This window comes from Pseudorca crassidens, chromosome 3, assembly GCF_039906515.1.
Source record: "Pseudorca crassidens isolate mPseCra1 chromosome 3, mPseCra1.hap1, whole genome shotgun sequence".
Lineage (NCBI taxonomy): Eukaryota > Metazoa > Chordata > Mammalia > Artiodactyla > Delphinidae > Pseudorca > Pseudorca crassidens.
Genome location: NC_090298.1, coordinates 148,843,595 through 148,862,244, shown reverse-complemented (window position 1 = coordinate 148,862,244; position 18,650 = coordinate 148,843,595). Strand labels below are relative to the sequence as shown.

Below are 18,650 nucleotides of genomic sequence, written 5' to 3'. Positions count from 1 at the left end.
ACTCTAGGGTCAGCCCAGACTGCTGTGACCACAGGGGACCTTAGCCCCGGAGACAGGCTGACCTCTTAACGCATGAAGTCAGAGTGAGGGCACCTGCTCTCAGTCTGAAGTAGGGTTGGAGCCTTCCTGGGTTCTTGGAAGAGAAAGAGGATTGGCTGAATTATAGGTGGCAGGGCAGAGCCGCTGAGGGCTCCGTGCACAGTAGGCCCTCAGCAAATAAATGCTTCTCGCATTGAGCTGGTGAGAAGGGAGCAGCCAGTGTTAAATGTGGGATCTGTCAGAATCCTTCAGACGTTTGCTGAAATTCCATGAGGGCGTCAGGGATTATAAGGTTTTAAGGTCATTACTGAGTTTCTTTCGTGATTTTTTTCATAAGGATGTCATTTCTGAATCCACTCTCTTTCTCTTCCCATCTCCCCACATTACCCTTCCTCCTTCCCTTCCAGGAGGAAGACAGTACGGTGCTATCCTTTGGTCAAAATTTCACATTCAGAAAATGGTAACGTTCAAAAATCTTGTTCAGTGCTGCAGCACCCCCTCCCCCAAGCTGGAGGTTGTGACAGCTGTCACTTACTGAGGAATTTTATATGCATTTACCATTTCGCTTGTGCCTTCGAGAGGAGGCAGCTGAGGCCCAGAGAGGCTAGAGAATTTATCAAGGTCACACAGCAAGTTGGTGAGCGGCTTGGATTTTACTGCGGGCTCTGTGACTCCACGGCCCCGGGTGCTTGTCAGTCAGTGCTGCGTCGTTGTCTCCTAGAGGTCACTGGTGCTTGTTGATATAACATCGCTAACCATTTCTACACCGTTTCTCAGAGCGTTTTGTCCACGTGTCCTGATTAGAGAATTAGTTAAGCTCTCGAGCTCTCCAGGGAGCCGTGGCTGGAATCCTGCCTCCTTCCTAGAGTCTGCAGGCAGCCAGATCCCACAGACCCTGCTCTGTCGGGCGGTGAGGACGAGAGATGTGGCCCCGTGGTTGGGGGGCCGGCAGGCAGGTTGTGATGACCCACGGAGCACGTGTTCCCTGTCAGTTCCCAGGCACTGAACCCAGGCACCCCCCCGCTCCCCGCCTGGGACCTCCTCTCCTATTTCCCTCTTTGCCTCCTGCCCTCCTAGGATCGACAGCTATTTGGAAAGGTGAGCACAGAGGCCTTTTCAGAAAGAGTCCTATTCTCCCGTCTTCCTGGTACCCTCGCTCACTGGAGAGAGAGAAGCAGGATTGTGTGGGGAGGGAGAGGCGAGTGTACGGGAACAGTTTAGATCTAATTGTTCATGATCCAGAATGTCCTCGTTTGCATTCAGGGATGCTGCCCGCCTTTGTGAGGGGCCACACCAAGTTGAATGATGTGTTATCAGTGCAATGCAATAGCCCGATGACGTCATGAAAATGCAGGCTTTGGGAGAACATGTTCACAGGCAAGAATGCAGCGATGAAAAGATGGAAGGGCCTGGTTACGCTGCATAATCCAGCTTTTACTGTATAACCCCTGGGCTTATTGGCCCCTTGTTCCTGTTCTCTTTGACAAAGAATGATTTTTTTCTTTTTAACTTTCTGATTAGCAATCAGTAGTTTAAGCCTGCTAATCACCTCTTTAGCTTGGCATGTGGACCAAGGAAAGGCCACAGCACTTAATGTGTTCTCTCAGATCCAGAAGTTCAGAAATGTAGTCAGCCCCAATTTTTTTTTTTTTTTTTTTTTTGCGGTACGCGGGGCTCTCACTGCTGTGGCCTCTCCCGTTGCGGAGCACAGGCTCAGGACGCGCAGGCTCAGCGGCCATGGCTCACGGGCCCAGCCGCTCCATGGCATGTGGGATCCTCCCGGACTGGGGCACGAACTCGTGTCCCCTGCATCAGCAGGCGGACTCTCAACCACTGTGCCACCAGGGAAGCCCTCATTTTAACCGTTTTTAAGTGTACAGTTCAGAGGCATTAAGTACATTCCCATTGCTGTGCAGCCATCCCCACCATCCGTCTCCAGAACTCTTTTCATCTTGCAAAACGTAGACTCTATCCGGGTTAAACACTCACTGCCCATTTCCCCTCCCCCAGCTCCCGGCAACCACCACTCTACTTTCTTCCTGTACGAATTTCACTGTTCTAGGTACCTCACGTGAGTGGAGTCATACAGGATTTGTCCTTTTGTGACCGGCTTGTTTCACTCAGCATAATGTCCTCCAGGTCCATCTACTCTGCAGCATGTGTCAGGATTTCCTTCCTTTTTCAGGCTGAGTACTATTCTATTGTATGTTTACACCATGTTTTGTTTATCCATTCATTTATTCACGGACACACTTTCACCTTTTGGTTATCGTGAATAATGCCACTGTAAACATGGGTGTAAAACTATCTGTTCGTGCCCCTGCCTGTACATCCTTTGTGTACGCACCCAGAAGTGGAATTGCTGGATCATATGGTAGTTCTATTTTTAATTTTTTGAGGGACTGCTATGCTGTTTTCCACAATGGCTGCACCATTTGCCATTCCCACCAGCAGCGCACAAGGGTTCCAGTGTCTCTGCACCTTCACCAACACACTTAGTATTGTCTGTTTTTGGTTTTTTTTCATAGTAGCCATCCTAATGGGCGTGACACAGTATCTCGTGGTTTTTTATTTTCACTTCCCTGATGATTAGTGATGTTGAGCATCTACACAGATACTTTTAAAAAAACGAACTTCTCCTGTCATTTCGAAGCTAAAGGCAGTAAAATGTAAGGTTCAAGGTGCTGAATCTGAGAAGCCGTGCTGCCTGGGTTTAGTGCTGGCTCCACTCCTTGCTGACTGTAGCTGTGGGTCAGTTGCAAGATCTCTCTGTGCTTCGACTTCTCACCTGTAAAATGGGGTAATAAGTAAACTGCCTCATAGGGCTACTGGGAGGATTCAATGATCTAATACAGATAAATCTCATGGAAAGTGTGAGACTTGTTATATGTGTTTGATGAGTGCTGGACTTCATTACTCTCAGAGTAGAATCTGCTGCCTTCCATCCTCCAGGGATGGTTTTCCTCTCTGCCTAGTCTTTTTCAAGTGGGGTAACAGCCTGGGGAATTTGAGGTGAGATGGTGGCTTGAACCCAGTAGGTTTTCACACTCCCAGGTTGGGCACGTCAGGAGGAAAAAGAGCAGTGGCACAACTACTGAAGCTCGCGCGCCTAGAGCCCGTGCTCCGCAACAAGAGAAGCCACCACAATGAGAAGCCCGCGCACTGCAACGAAGAGTATCCCCCGCTCGCCGCAACTAGAGAAAACCCGCACGCAGCAATGAAGACCCAACACAGCCACAAATAAATAAATAAACAAATTTATTAAAAAAGAAAGAAAACATGAGCAGTGGCAGCCTCTGAAATCCATTCTGAAACTCGGCAGCATCTGGTTTCGAGAGTGAGTTTGTGTAGAGCTGGCAGCCAGGAAATGGGACTGGGAATCTAGTGCAGAGGTAGTTTCTCTGGTTCCTTCAACCAATAACTATTAGAGCAAATAACCATCTGGATGAGAAATGGCTCCTAATGGCCTTGGAGTAAGGCAGTTAGCTAAGGGTTTGTGTTGCTGCATGTGTCACTATGGGACCCTGCATCCTGACGGCCTGGAGAACTGTCCTCAGGCCTATAACCTCTGTATCTCAGCATTTGGGCCTCCCTATTGTGCCCCATCTGTAGGTCATTAGCCTCCTGGGAGAGAGATTAGGGTTCCCCTGTCCCTAATTCCAGGGGAAATTCCAGGAGTGTCAGAAGGACCCTGGGTCCTTCCCAGTGCAAATCTCTGACTTGGTCACTCTGCCCAAGGGAAGGAGTCATGGGAAAGTTAATCCTCATCTCTGATCCTTCTCTAAAGCCTAACCCAGTTTCCTTAGCAAACATACTGAAGGAAGCGGTGGCGGGGCGGGGAAGGAGTCTTCCCCCTCACCTGCCTTTACCTGGTTAACTCCTTCTCAGGGCCCAGCTTTTTTTTTTTTTTTTTTTTTTTTTTGCGGCACGCAGGCCTCTCACTGTTGTGGCCTCCCCCGTTGCGGAGCACAGGCTCCAGACGTGCAGGCTCAGCGGCCATGACTCACGGGCCCAGCCGCTCCGCGGCATGTGGGATCTTCCTGGACCGGGGCACGAACCCGGGTCCCCTGCATCGGCAGGCGGACTCTCAACCACTGCGCCACCAGGGAAGCCCCGAGGGCCCAGCTTTTAACATCAGTTCCTCAAGGGATCATCGCCCTGCTCCTGGAATGGGGCCAGGTGCAGTGTTTATATTCCCTCACAGAGCAATATTCTTTCTCTTTAAATCAGTTGTTCAATGGTTATTAGTTAAGACCTCATGTTTTCTTCTGTTTAATGTCAGCCCAGGACTCTTCTAGACTAGCCATTCTCAAAGTGTGTTCCCTGGAGGCCCCTGAGATTCTCTCAGAAGGTCTGCAAGCTCAAACTTCATAATAATACTAAGAAATTATCTGCCTTTTTAACTTTCTACCTATCATGAGAGGACTGTGGAGTTTCCCAGAGGCTACGTGACATGCAGTTTTGCAACAGACTGATGCAAAAGCAGCTCTTAGGACTCAGCGGTCTTCTTTTAAGCCATTCATTAAAGAGATTTGCAAAAATGTAAAATACTGCCACTCTTCTCACTGATTTGTGGGGGAGGGCTTGGAAAATATAATTAATTATAAGGACGTGATTTATGTTAACATGTGATTGGTTTATTATTTTTATTTTCAAAGGAATTAATATTTTTAAATTTTCTGTTTTCATTTCTAATATGATAAATGTTGATCAACAAAACCCACATGTGGACTTTCCTGGTGGCGCAGTGGTTAAGAATCCGCCTGCCAATGCAGGGGACACGGGTTCGATCCCTGGTCTGGGAAGATCCCACATGCCGTGGAGCAACAAAGCCCGTAAGCCACAATTACTGAAGCATGCGCACTCTAGGGCCCACGTGCCACAACTAGAGAAAGCCCACGTGCATCAATGAAGACTCAGTGCAACCAAAAAAAAAAAACAAAAACCACCCACATGAACAACAACTCTTGGGGTCCTCAGGTTTTAAGAGTGTGAAGGTGTCCCGAGACCAAAAATTTGAGTGAGGATTGCTGCCCTAAACAGGGATCAGGAACTTTTTTCTGTAAAGGACTAGTGGACCATACCCTCTCTGTCTTACCTATTTAACTCTATAGCACGAAAGCAGCCATAGATAATATGTATACCAATAGGCATGGCTTTGTCCCAGTGAAACAAGCAGTGAGAGAGTTCGGCCTATGGACCATAATTCGCCATCTCCTGCTCGAGGTTCCAAGCTGTAAAATGCCAGGAACCACATCTAACCGATAAATTGCTTTATCCCCAACACCTAGCACAGGGCCTGCTACTTAGTAGATGCTCAGGAATTATAACAGAAATAGTGTTTAGCGGCTGGTTGTCCAAGTCAAAAATAACAGTGGCTTAACTTCAAGGTAAAACTTCTTTAGCACATTAAAAAAAAAAAAAAAAATCAAGAGTCAGGCCAGTTAGGGCCAGGGTGATGGCTCAAGGGACCCAGGTTCCTTGTGCTTTTCTGGGCCACCATTCTTAGCATGTGCCTTCCATCATTAAACTCACCTCATGGCTCAACCAACCTTAAAGAGCCTCGGGAGAATTAAGCTGATCTGCCAATAATGAACTGCCCATCAGGACAAAACTTAACATTCTTTAAAGAAGGAACATAAAATCCAGATTCTTGACAGCTTAGCGTTCAGAGTATCTAGCATACGATAGAAAAGGTACTCGACTTAGGAAGAAATACAGTAGAAGCAGACCCAAGGATGGCAGAGATGTTGGAATTAGCAGAAAATGAACTAATGTTTATTATAGATATGTTTAAGGAGTTTTAAGGACAAGAAATCAGTAGGGAAATGGAACCAAATAAAAGTTCTAGATGAAAACTACAGTATCTGAAACGAAAACTTCCCTAGATGGATCTAACAGTAGTTCAGATGCTGCAGGAAGAAAGATCATTGAACGTGAAGTCAGAGCAGTAGAAACTATCCAGACTGAAGCACAGAAAGAAAAAAAAAAAGTTGGAAAAAAATGGTCAGAAGCTCAGTGATCTGTGGGATGTTGTTAATCAATGTAACAAATGTATATTTGGATTCCCAAAAGGAAAGGAGAGAGAGAGAGAATGAGAAAATATATTAGAAGAGGTAATGGCTGAAAAGTTCCAAAGTTGGTGAAAAATATTGACCCACAGATCCAAGAAGCTCAACAAACCCTAAGCACGATAATCATGTGGAAAATCACACGTAAATACATCATAGTCACCTTGCTAAAAACCAAAGAGAAAGAGGAAAATCTTAAAATCTCCCAGAGGATAAAGACATGCTGCATGTAGAACAATAAGAACCATTGCTAACTTATCAGAAACGATGCAAGCCAAAAAATAATTGAATAATATCTCTAAGGTGCTGAAAGGCAGAAAAAACAGTCTGCAATTCTATATCAACAAAAGTATCCTTAAAAAAATGAGGGTAAAACCAAAAGCTTTATTTTCAGTTATAAAGGCCGAGAGAAATGCTCACCAGCAGACTTACACAATAAGAAATGTCAAAAGAAATTCTTTGGGGGGAAAGAAAATGCTATCAGATGGAAATGTGGATCTGCATGAGAAATTAAGAGCACCAGAAATATAAAAGACTTAAAATTTTTATCTTAATTTCTTTAAAAGATAATTGACTGTTTAAAGCAAACATGATGATAGTGTTATTTTTATTGAAATTTTTTGAAAGGAGGAAAAGAGAATCAAAAACAGATGAGACAAACAGAAAACAACTAGTAAATTAGTAGACTTCAATCTAGCTACATTAATAATTCATTAAAAGTAAACAGACTAGGGTTTCCCTGGTGGTGCAGTGGTTGAGAGCCCGCCTGCCGATGCAGGGGACACGGGTTTGTGCCCCAGTCCGGGAGGATCCCACGTGCCACGGAGCGACTAGGCCCGTGAGCCATGGCCGCTGAGTCTGCGCGTCCGGAGCCTGTGCTCCGCGACGGGAGAGGCCGCAACAGTGAGAGGCCCGCGAACCGCAAAAAAAAAAAAAAAAAACAAAAAAAAAACAGACTAAACACGCCAATTAAAAGGCAGATATTGTCAGGTTGGGGGAAAAAACAAAACTCCAGTGTACAGGTTGCCTACAGTAGATTCACTTTGATGTAAATACGCAGGTAGGTTAAAGGTAAAAGGAGGGGGCTCTTAAGTGTGTCGCCTGGGCCATCACCATGGTAAAACTGAGCAAAGAGGCCAAGCGGAGGCTGCAGCAGCTTTTCAAGGGAGGCCAGTTTGCCATCGCTGGGGCTTTATTCCTCTCGTGACTTACCTGGGATTGAAGAGTGTTGCAGATCCTGGAATGACTGAACCAACTGTTTTGACCTTACTTTGGGGATAAAGGACTATTTGCTCATCTGGTTTTGGAAGCAATCAATGCAGAGGAACAACATGGAAGGTGTGCACTCTGGCTGGGATAAGAGATGGGACATCGTTTAGATGTTCACCAGTTGGATGACACAGGCTCTTCTCAGATGTGTCTGTGGCAGAGTGGAACCTCTACTGACTTATTTACGGTAGGCCGTACTAAAATAAATGTTTTTAACAGTATTAAAAAAAAAAAGTCAAAGGATGGGAAAGGTATAGCATACAGATACTAATCAAAAGAAAACTGGAATGGCTGTAATGACCACACATAGAGTATACCAAAAATAGGAGAATTAGCAGATACAGAGAGTGTTTATAATAATTGGCCAATTCATCAAAAAACCCATAATAACCCTAAACGTGTACACACGTAATAGTTGAGTTCAAAATACATGAATAAGTCAGTGACTGGATCCACTCTTCGCAAGGGGAAGGGCTGATGGAGACATCTCCTCATTCCTGGCCCGTCTCCCCTGAGTCAGTGAGGAGGACAGCAGTAGGGGCAGAAGCAAGCTGACTCCGTAGCCTCGTTCTGTGTTCCGCATTTGTGTCCTTCCTGTGCCTCTGAGAAGGCAGGCCCTGGGCTCTCCCACAGGGGCCCTTGCAGAGAGTTCCCACAGGCTGCTCCACCTCCTCTTGCCCTAAAGGGTTTTCTGGAACCTGCCAACCTCATGTGGGATGCCAGCCAGGACTAGGGCCCGTGCACCTGAGGTTGGAGAGGACTGGGGTCCTAGAGTGATGGATGGGGTCAGGGTTGATCCTGGGGAACTCCACGTGTCCCAGGACACAGGATAAGGTGGCAGCGTCAACTACCTTCAGGCTGGCTCCTGCCGTTCAGATACTGAAAGGGACTGAGTCAGCCCCAGGTGGGGCAGGGGAAGGGGTTAGGGGAATTTTTAAGCAGTAATGAAATGTTGCCTGGAAGGGGAAAAGGAGGTGGTTTCCAGATAAGGGTGTGCCTGGATGACAAAGAATTGCATTATTTTCAGTCCCATTTGCTGACAGTCCAGCAATGATTTCTTTCCCCTTCCCTTCCCTTCCCTTCCCTTCCATCTCCTTTCCCTCTCCTTTCTTTTCCTTTCTTTCTCCCTTTCAAACTGTTAAAAAAATTGTGGCAAAATACACATAACATAAAATTTACAATCTTAAGCATTTTTCAGTGTCCAGTTCAGTGGCATTAAATACCTTCACGTTGTCATGCAACCATCATCACCTTACCATCCATCTCCAGAATTCTCTCCATCTTGCAAAACTGACTCTACTCATTGAAGAACTAGCTCCTTATTCTAGCCCCTGGCAACCACCATTTGACTTTCTGTCTGTATGAATTTGACTACGCTGTGTATTCCATGTAAGTGGAATCATGTGGTATTTGTGTTTTGGGGACTGGCTGATTCACTCAGCATAATGTCCTCCAGGTCCATCCACGCTATAGCATGTGTCAGAATTTCCTTTTTTAAGGCTGAGTAATATTCCACTGTATGTACACACCACATGTTTCTTTCTTTCTTTTTTTTTTTGGTCTGTGTTCAGTCTTCGTTGCTGCGCATGGACTTTCTCTAGTTGCGGCAAGTGGGGGCTACTCTACGTTGCAGTGCGTGGGCTTCTCATTGTGGTGGCTTCTCTTGTTGCAGGGCACGGGCTCTAGGCGCACGGGCTTCAGTAGTTGTGGCACGCAGGCTCAGTAGTTGTGGCTTGTGGGCTCTAGAGCACAGGCTCAGTAGTTGTGGCACATGGGCTTAGTTGCTCCGCGGCATGTACGTGGGATCTTCCCAGACCAGAGCTCGAACCCGTGTCCCCTGCATTGGCAGGCGGATTCTTAACCACTGCGCCACCAGGGAAGCCCACCACATGTTTCTTATCCATTCATCTGTTGATGAACGCTGGGGTTGCTTCCACCTTTTGGCTCTTGTGAATAATGCTGCTCTGACCACGAGCGGACAGCAGTGATTTTTTTGTTATTTAATTTTGCTTTGTGTTAAGGTAATGAGGTAAAGGCAGGGATAGAAGTTAGTGGTTCAGGACACGGGCAGCGTTATTTCACACAGGAGACCTAGAAAATAAGCACCTGGGAGAGTTTATCCCTGCAGATCTGCGTATTTGATGGGACAGAGCTGTCGAAACCTTTCGGTAGTTGGGGGCTTTAAAGTCCATCCCAGTCCTTTGCCCTTCGTGGCCCCCGTCGTCACAGTTAAGATGTCATTTCTTGCTTCGGCTATTGTAACAGGGTGGCCAGACTCCAAGATCATTTTCCAGCAACTCATGTTGCAACTACTTCTGGAATTTTCTTCCACAGGGCCTTCCAGAGCAAATTGCTCCCCTTCTCAGAAACTTCTCATGGTTCTCCAAGGCCCATAGAAAACCCCGAAACTTCTTAGCATGACTCAGGGCCCCACTGGCCTTCTAGGCCCCTTCCCTTTCCTTCCCTCCATTTCCCTCCTTTATTGATTGGCCCATTTGTTCACCCTGGGGCCTGCATTTTTGTATTTGTTTCTGACGTGCATGTCTGCTACTGACTCATTGAAATAGTGTGTTAAAGGGCCCAGCACATAAGAAGTGCTGTAATGTTTATGATGAAAAGACTTTTACCTGGGGTCTCATTAGCTCTTCAGTGATAACCTCGTGAGGTCAATCATTTCATCCCCCGTTGACAAGCTGAGAAATTGAGCTTCAGAACTGCTGAGAAATGAGTTTGTAATTTTGGCCCTCGGATCAAATTCAGAACCAAGATTCAGAACCAGGCTGTTCCTCTGAACAAGACTGTGGCTTTATGAGACCCTGGAAAGCCGGAGGCAGCAGGAATAAATGCTCAGGGGCTCTGGATGTGCTCTCTCGCCAAGGGAAGATGAGGTTTTGTGGGGACTGAGTTTTTTGGGGTTTTTTTGTTTTTTTTTGCCGTACGCGGGCCTCTCACTGTTGTGACCTCTCCCGTTGCGGAGCACAGGCTCCGGACGCGCAGGCTCAGCGGCCATGGCTCACGGGGCCAGCCGCTCCGCTGCATGTGGGATCCTCCCAGACCGGGGCACGAACCCGTGTCCCCTGCATCGGCAGGCGGACTCTCAACCACTGCGCCACCAGGGAAGCCCTGTGGGGACTGAGTTTGACTGAAGAACCATGGAAGGCCAGTGCTTGTAGATGTCCACTTAGTGAAAGGCTGAGTGTAAAGTAGCAGAGTGGAGCATTAAGTTGGCTGCTTTTCCAACTCTAGAAGGATACATACAGGGAATATAAGCTCACGATGGAAGGAACACGCTTCTCCCTTTATAGGGGACCCAGGAACGAGGAAAAAGCCCTACCAAAATCGGTTGCATTCATGCTGGTACAATTCTGAATGCTCAGCTGGATGGATGAGGAAGTTGGAGCAACTGGGTGGATGCAGACTCCTTCCTCCAATGTGCAGCTTGCTGAAGTGCGGCAGCCGAGGACAGAGGAGAAATCAGAAATGCCCATGGGGTGGTGAGGGACTTGCCCAAGGTCACCCAGCTGAAAAAAGCTGAGCTGGGCCTCCCACAATTTAAGAGTCCAGGTCCAGTGGTTCCGGCGTATCGTGCAGGCTGCTTTTAATACACGTCTTCCAGTTGGAGCCCCGTAGCACAGTGCAAAGAGCATGGGCTTTTGAGCATCATTTGCAGCCTTGGCCAGGTTGGCCGGCCTCAGCGCTTTCATCTCTCTGCAAGGCGTGGATAAGAACCTTTTCCTCACGGGGCAGTGTTGAGGACTCAGTGAGCAGTCAGGCAAAGCTGCCAGCAGGTGCCTAGGACAGAGTCGGGTTACTAATGCGGCCGTTTCCTGGTGAGTTCTTGCTTTATCAGCTCCTCCTTTGCTTGGCCGGTGTGTACCACCATCTCCTGGGACTTGCCCCACGTGGTCAAGATTCTTGGTTGATGGCACCTTAGGTGCTCTCACCAAAGGAATAGGAGGTTCTGACTGAATACAAAGGTCAAACAAGTACAGCCTCCTTACTCTTCTTGTCAGAGCGTTTCCACTGGCCTACACCAGCAATCGTGGGGTGGGTAACGGGGAATTTCCTCACTTCCTTTTCCCCCAGAGTATCTGCGTGACCTCAGTTTCTGGTGACTCTTTGCCGTGGCGTTTGGTACTTATCCCACCGGCTCAGCCAGCATCCACCCTGGGCTGGCTGTGCCCTCACCCCTCTCCCACCTCCAGTAAACTAGATGTGCCTCACTGGGAACCTCAGCTTTGTCTGGAGAGAGCAGGTGGACCTCAGGCTCTTTCCCGCCTGCGAAGTTGGCCTTGCCTTTTGGCTCCCCCTTTGTGGGGTGCCCTTTTCTTCCTTCCCCCTTGGTAATATCTCAGGAAGAATGTTCTACCCTAGAGTTTCCAGGAAGCCACTTGATTGCATTACTGATTGATAACTCCATTTACCCTGGAGTGGACAGAGCCATAGTTCTGAGTTCTGCTTAGGACTTATCGTGTGCTGACGTCAAGGCCCAAGTGAAAAACTGAGAAGGCCTGGTTATGCTGAGTGCCTGTCGGACACCACCGGGGAGGCTTTGAGGTCTCTTATTTTATATGTTTCAAAAAAGGGCTCCTTCTTCTTTTGAGACAGAACTTCAAACGAAGCATTCCAGGCCACACTTCCTTTTGGTAAATCTTAACCAGTGTAAATGTTTGCTTTTGTGTTGTAAATCTTAGGAGGTTGGGCTGGGGGGGGAGGGGGAGGGGAGGGAGGGAGGAATTTCAGAAGCAGGTGTCCTGCCAGCAAAAGTTAAAACTTAATCTGCTGTTTGGGGTGTTTGAGGGAGACGGGTAGCTGGGAGGGGAGCATTTATAATTAACGAGCCATGCTAATGAACTGGAATTTGGAGACAGCTTTTTTGCCAGGTTGTGCGAATTCCTGGACCTCGTGCCCGCGGTCCCCTGGAAAGAAAGGGAGTTTAGGAAAATTCCGACTTGCGGGCAGAAACCCCTGTTGGGGAAGTCAGTGAATGAACATGGGAGGAACAGGGCAAAACAGTAATTAAAAGGGTAGAAAGGTAAAGGGGAAAGTGAAACGATACGAAGCAGTATTCATTAATAACTGTGGGTTTGTTTAAAATGTAAATTCTTCAAACAGTTATTAAAAGACGCGTCCATTTCCCTGCTTCCCGGGCTGGGTCCCCCTCACCACACCCAGGGGCATAATGCACTGAATCGGAGGGTCTGGGGAATTGGCCTGGGACCCACACTCTCCAGGAAAAAGACTTCAATTTGCTGCTTAAGGTACACCCCTCGGAAGAGACCCTTGAAAAACTGGGACATCGCGTGGAGGGAGGCCACGTGTGCCTGGTGTAACTTGGGCAAAGGCGTTCACCTTCTCCTGGGCTCAGTTTTCCTGTCGGTGAAATGGAGAGCAGTCGGCACTTCCAGAATGGTGAGGATCTCTTGTGATTGTGGATGCTTGCCCCTGCATTCAGTCATCATTATCGTTAGCCCCACCCCTGCAGAGCCCCTGCTGCGTGTATGGAATGTTCTGGAGGGGGATGGCTTAGTGGGAGGGGATCCTGGGGGTAGTGAAGCTGAGACCTCCCTCCACCTCTACATGTACTCGCTCCCTGAGGCCCCTTTTGCCTTTCTCTTTCCTCTGTTCCTCTAGAAGGAGTTGGGGCTGGTAGTGGAGGGAAAGGGGGACAGAGCTCGGGGAGGAGGATGCAGTGAGGGTTTGGCATGCAGCGGCTGGGTTTGGGGACCACAGCGCTTTACAGTTCAGTAAGAGGGAGATGGAGAAAGGGTTGGGCCCTCGTCCCGTCCTCTGCCCTAAAGCTACTGACTCTTTTTACTATAAGAAGCAGCGGTTGCCTCTAGAATCCTGTACCTCCAATCCCCCCCCCCGCCCTGCCTCCCCAGAGCCTCAAACTGACCTCAGGGCAGAACTGCCAAGAAGTGAGCTGGGTGACTCACAGCCATTCCCCAGTTTGGGGCCATCAGAACCCCCTACCCATACTGGCGGGTCATGCTTCAAACGGCAGCTCTGCCGCTTCCTCACTTAGCCTTGAGTGTGAGAGCAACAAAACCGGGAAGCAGCCTAAACGTCTCACGCTGGGAGCTGCACACGTTAAGTTGGGGGGCATCCACACAAGGGAGTGCCATGCAAGTAACACAATGAGGTAGAGCTACACGTGCGGATATGGAAAGAATTCCAAAAAGTGTGATTAAGCAGACAGCAAGATTCAGAATAGTATGTTTTGTGTTTATAAAATGGGTTTAAAAATACACATCCATACATGATAGAGGCTTATAGAGGGGCTCCAAAGCATCAGGAATTCCACAGAAACACTGGGCCCACAAAGGACAAAAATAGCTGCTGGTCCAGCATCACCCTTTGAGCCTCACGACTTTGGAACTACATTGTGTTTCTACAGCCTCGCCTTTCTCACTTCACTGAATTACCTGCCTGACTCATGTTGTGATTTGAACTTGCAACTCCCAGTCAACGGAGAGTGAGTGGAGGGAGACTGTGTATGCACCATAGTGTAATTTTTTTAATATAAATTTATTTATCTTACTTATTTGTTTTTGGCTGCATTAGGTCTTCGTTGCTGCGCATGGGCTTTAGTTGCGGCGAGCAGGGGCTGCTCTTCCTTGGGGCTTCTCGTTGCTGTGGCTTCTCTTGTTGCGGAGCACAGGCTCTAGGCGCGTGGGCTTCAGTAGTTGTGGCGCACGGACTTCAGTAGTTGTGGTACGTGGGCTCAGTAGTTGTGGCACACGGGCTCTAGAGTGCAGGCTCAGTAGTTGTGGTGCACGGGCTTAGTTGCTCCGCGCACGTGGGATCTTCCTGGACCAGGGATCGAACCCATGTCCCCTGCATTGGCAGGTGGATTCTTAACCACTGCACCACCAGGGAAGTCCCACCGTAGTGTAATTCATCAGTTTTGTTTTGTTTTTTAATTTTATTTACTTTTGGCTCTGTTGGGTCTTCATTGCTGCACGTGGGCTTTCTCTAGTTGTGGTGAGCGCGGGCTACTGTTCGTTGCCGTGCGCAGGCTTCTCATTGCAGTGGCTTCTCTCGTTGTGGAGCATGGGCTCTAGGTTCACGGGCTTCAGTAGTTGTGGCACATGGACCCAGTAGTTGCGGTGCGCGGGCTCTAGGGCACACAGGCTCAGTAGTTGTGGCTCGTGGGCTCTAGAGCACAGGCTCAGTAGTTGTGGCGCACGGGCTTAGTTGCTCCGCGGCATGTGGGATCTTCCCGGACCAGGGCTCGAACCCGTGTCGCCTGCATTGGCAGATGGATTCTTAACCACTGCACTACCAGGGAAGTCCCTCATCAGTTTTGAGATGGACTTTTTTTGTTTGCTTTACAAAAACAAAATGTTAACACCTTCAAACGTTAACCTGCTGACACCTTCATACTAGGGATAAGTCGCAGAAATGCCGCTGGCATGGTAATTGCCGACACACGCACACACTCTGCTGCTTCTGCTAGTGTAGCTGGTACCATGGCTCCTCTGTGTTTCAGTCCCAAACAATTTAAGAACTACTGTGGACGGCGGACCTTTGTTCTTATCAAAAAACCCATCTTCGACATCTTCTGGTAAAATCAAGGAAGCATCAGAATCCAAACTCCAAGTGATTTTCAGCAGCTTGGAAGACAATCAGAGGCATTCTCGGAGGTCTCTTTCAAGAAACGCCACCCCAGCACTCCGTGGCACAATGAATGGCACTGTGAGGAGCCCGCAGGTGCAGGTGACTCAGAGCTGAGGAGGGTGCAATCTTATCGATACCTGAGCTCATGTCGTTTGCTTCTGTTTTTCCTTTTTGCATATATGGAAAAGAGAGCCACGTAATTAAGTCCATATCTGAATAAGCCTAAATAAGCTTTTTCAATACATATAAATATTCTGAGATAAAGAAAGCGTGGGACATAGTTTATTGGCCGTGTTGTTCTTTCTCTGTTGTATATATAATAAAACTTCTGTAAGTGACGCTCGTTCTCTTAGGTTTGATGAAGTCTAGTGGATGTGTGTGTGTGCTGGGCACGTCACATGCTGGTATGTCCATGAAAATATTTCTGGAAGGACACACGGGAAATCTTTTTTTTTTAATTGAGGGTAATTGACATATAACATTATATTGGTTTTAGGTGTATAACATCGTGGTTCAGTATTTGTATGTATCGTGAAATGATCACCGCAATAAGTCTAGTTAACATCTGTCCCCATACGTAGTTACAAGTTGTTTTTTTTTTTTGCTTGTGATGAGGGCTTTTAAATTCTACTCTCACAAGCTACTATATATAAAATAGATAAAAACAAGAACTTACTGTATAGTACAGGGAACTGTATTTAGTGTCTTGTAATAACCTATAATGGAAAAGAATATGAAAAACTATGTATTTATATGTGTACAACTGAATCACTTGCTGTACACCAGCAGGTAACACGTTGTAAATTGACTATACTTCAATACGAAAAATTAAGATCTGCTTTCTTAGCAACGGTTTTTTTTTTTAATTAATTAATTTATTTTTGGCAGTGTTGGGTCTTCATGGGCTTTCTCTAGTTGCGGCGAGCGGGCGCCACTCTTCATTGCGGTACGCGGGCCTCTCACTGTTGCGGCCTCTCTTGTTGCGGAGCACAGGCTCCAGACGCGCAGGCTCAGTAGTTGTGGCTCACGGGCCCAGTTGCTTCGCGGCGTGTGAGATCTTCCCAGACCAGGGCTCGAACCCGTGTCCCCTGCATTAGCTGGCAGATTCTCAACCCCTGTGCCACCAGGGAAGCCCTTAGCAACTTTTAAATATGCAATATAGTATGGTTAACTGTAGTCACCATGCTGAACATTATACCCCTATGACTGCCTTATTTTATAACTGGAAGCTTGTACCTTTTGGCTCCCTTTACCCGATCCACCAATCCCCCGACCCCATCCCAGGCAGCTACCAATCTGTTCTTTACATCTATAAGCTTTTTTTTTTTTTTCCTTTGTAGATTTCACATATAACTGAGAAGGAAATCTTAGCTTTCCTGTTATTTTAGGGGCTTGCATCCATGGGTGAAGAGGGGAAAGGTTCTTGTTGCCTGTATTTGCAGATAGTTTTTTTGTTCGTTTTGGGTTTTTTTTTAAATACTTTTCATTATATTTTCTCTGATTTTTTGTTTTTTACTTTTGTTAAAAAAAAAATTATTGGCAGTACCTTTGGAGTCTCAAGCCACATCTCAGACCTCCTGACCTCCTAATCTCCGGGAGTGGGACCCCAGGGCCCAGGCAGCCAGGTTCGGTTATCTATCTAGCCAGACTGAAGGCCAGCCAGCATCTCCGCATTTGTGAGACCAAGAATTCCCTGAGGCTCATCAGGGTTTCAAAGAAATTACTAACTAACTAACTAATTCACTGTCTTGTTGCCTTCCCCTCTTTTCTCTCCCCATTCCTTCCTCAGATGTTTTTTGAGCACCTCTCCTGTGTATATAGCATCAAACTTCTGCAGACCCTCCCCTCCCTTCTGGAGTTGTCGGGGGTGTCCATTTTGCACTAGAGAGACCTGAGAAATGTGTATGTCATTACAATCCTTGATCATCTCTTTAGAGCCTTTAAGTCTGAGAATGTGCCCTCAATGCTATGAACCCACCCCCCACCCCCCAGGGAAAAAGGCTTCTCCTCCCTGGAGTGATCTTGATGCAAGGCCAGGTGTAGGTTTATCAGATTCCTAACGATGGGCAGCACCTCTGTGACCTTTGCAACCCAGAGAGGCTGCTCTGAAGTGATGTCAGTCTACAAAGGCCGAGCTCAGTGCTGGTGTGGCCGCCAGGGCTTTCCAGAAGGAGAGGGACATGTGGGAAGAGGACAGCTCCCCCCATCTCCCCATCAGCCCAGACCCATCATTTTGGGGACTTTGACATGGCTACTCAAGTTCCCTAACTGATATACCTGCTTTTTCTCTTCCCTTCTCACTCCACTCTTAAAGATCATCTGAATACAAGGTTCTTACAGAAATTCAGTCTGATCACGCCATCCCTTGCGTTAAAAACACTTTGGGGCTTCCCTGGTGGCGCAGTGGTTGAGACTCCACCTGCCGATGCAGGGGACACGGGTTCGTGCCCCGGTCCGGGAGGATCCCACATGCCGCGGAGCGGCTGGGCCCGTGAGCCATGGCCGCTGAGCCTGCGCATCCGGAGCCTGTGCTCCGCAACGGGAGAGGCCACAACAGTGAGAGGCCCCTGTACCGCAAAGGAGAAAAACAAAACAAAACAAAACACTTTGATGCTCTAACATGGCACATAGGACATAAGTCTGACCCTGACTTTGCCTGTCCTGCCCCATCCTGCCCCCCCCCCTCCTCCATCCCCCACTGTACTCAGACCACAGGTCTGCAAAGGCCTGGCAACCCTGTGCATCACAGAGTCTTTGCAAACGCTAGTCCCTCTACCTGGAATCTTCTTCCCTCCTTGCTTCACCTTTTAACACCTACTTACCCTTCAGCCCTGTGCTTAATCATCACTTACTCAAGGGAGCCTCCTCTAACATTGCTGAGTAGTTCAGGCCCCCCACAGACAGTCTCATGCCACTGTGTGCAGCTGCTTCGTAGACCTGCTCACATTAGTTGTGTGACTCACTCTCTCCTCCACCTCAAGCTCCCCGAGAGCAGGGGCTCGGGCTGTTTTTCCGTAAGACTCTATCCCCGGTGCCTGGCTGCAGTAAGCTCTGAACTTATGTTGGACAAATGAACGGCTGATCATCTGCTAAGCAGTGATGCTTCTCCCAAGAGGCAGTGGAAGGCCCCGCCCCCAGCAGGATGTGACCAAGGAGGCTGATTGGTGGGATGGAACGCAGCAGGTGCCTCTGGTATCCTGGATACCAGAGAGGGTGGGAATGTAAACTGGGCCCAGAGGCTGCATTCTTGAAATTTCACTTCAGCCCAGGAGGAGTCTGCAGGGAAGTGAACCTGACCTTGAAGTTCTTGCCTTTATATTTTTCTCCCCGTCTCTCCTAAAAAAGCGAGATTAAAGGGGTAATCCCGCAACACATTCTTTCTGAGGGAGCTGCTAGGTAGGAGCTTCTGAGTCATGCTCCACTCATCACCCAGACCTGCTTCTCGCTGGTACAGGTGCGCCTTCCAAGACTCCTTGGCGTCGCATGGCCTGGAGGAGGTGAGGTTGCAGGGGGCGTGCTCCCTGGGCACTCGCAGAACAGCTCAGCAGTGGTTTCCCAAATGAGGTACCACAGAAGGCAAAAGGTGGGCTGACGATAATAACAGGTGTTTACTGAGCATGTGTTATGGCCGCAGGAAATGTGCCAAGC

The 18,650-nt window shown here is 48.0% G+C and overlaps 1 protein-coding gene and 1 pseudogene across 3 annotated transcripts in view; both read left to right on the top strand.

The window, feature by feature from the left end:
• The window catches only part of WWC1 (WW and C2 domain containing 1), a 153,089-nt gene that overhangs the window by 22,214 nt on the left and 112,225 nt on the right, over positions 1–18,650 (top strand). The window lies entirely within an intron of this gene.
• Positions 7,040–8,218, top strand: LOC137220890 (mitochondrial import receptor subunit TOM7 homolog; annotated as a pseudogene).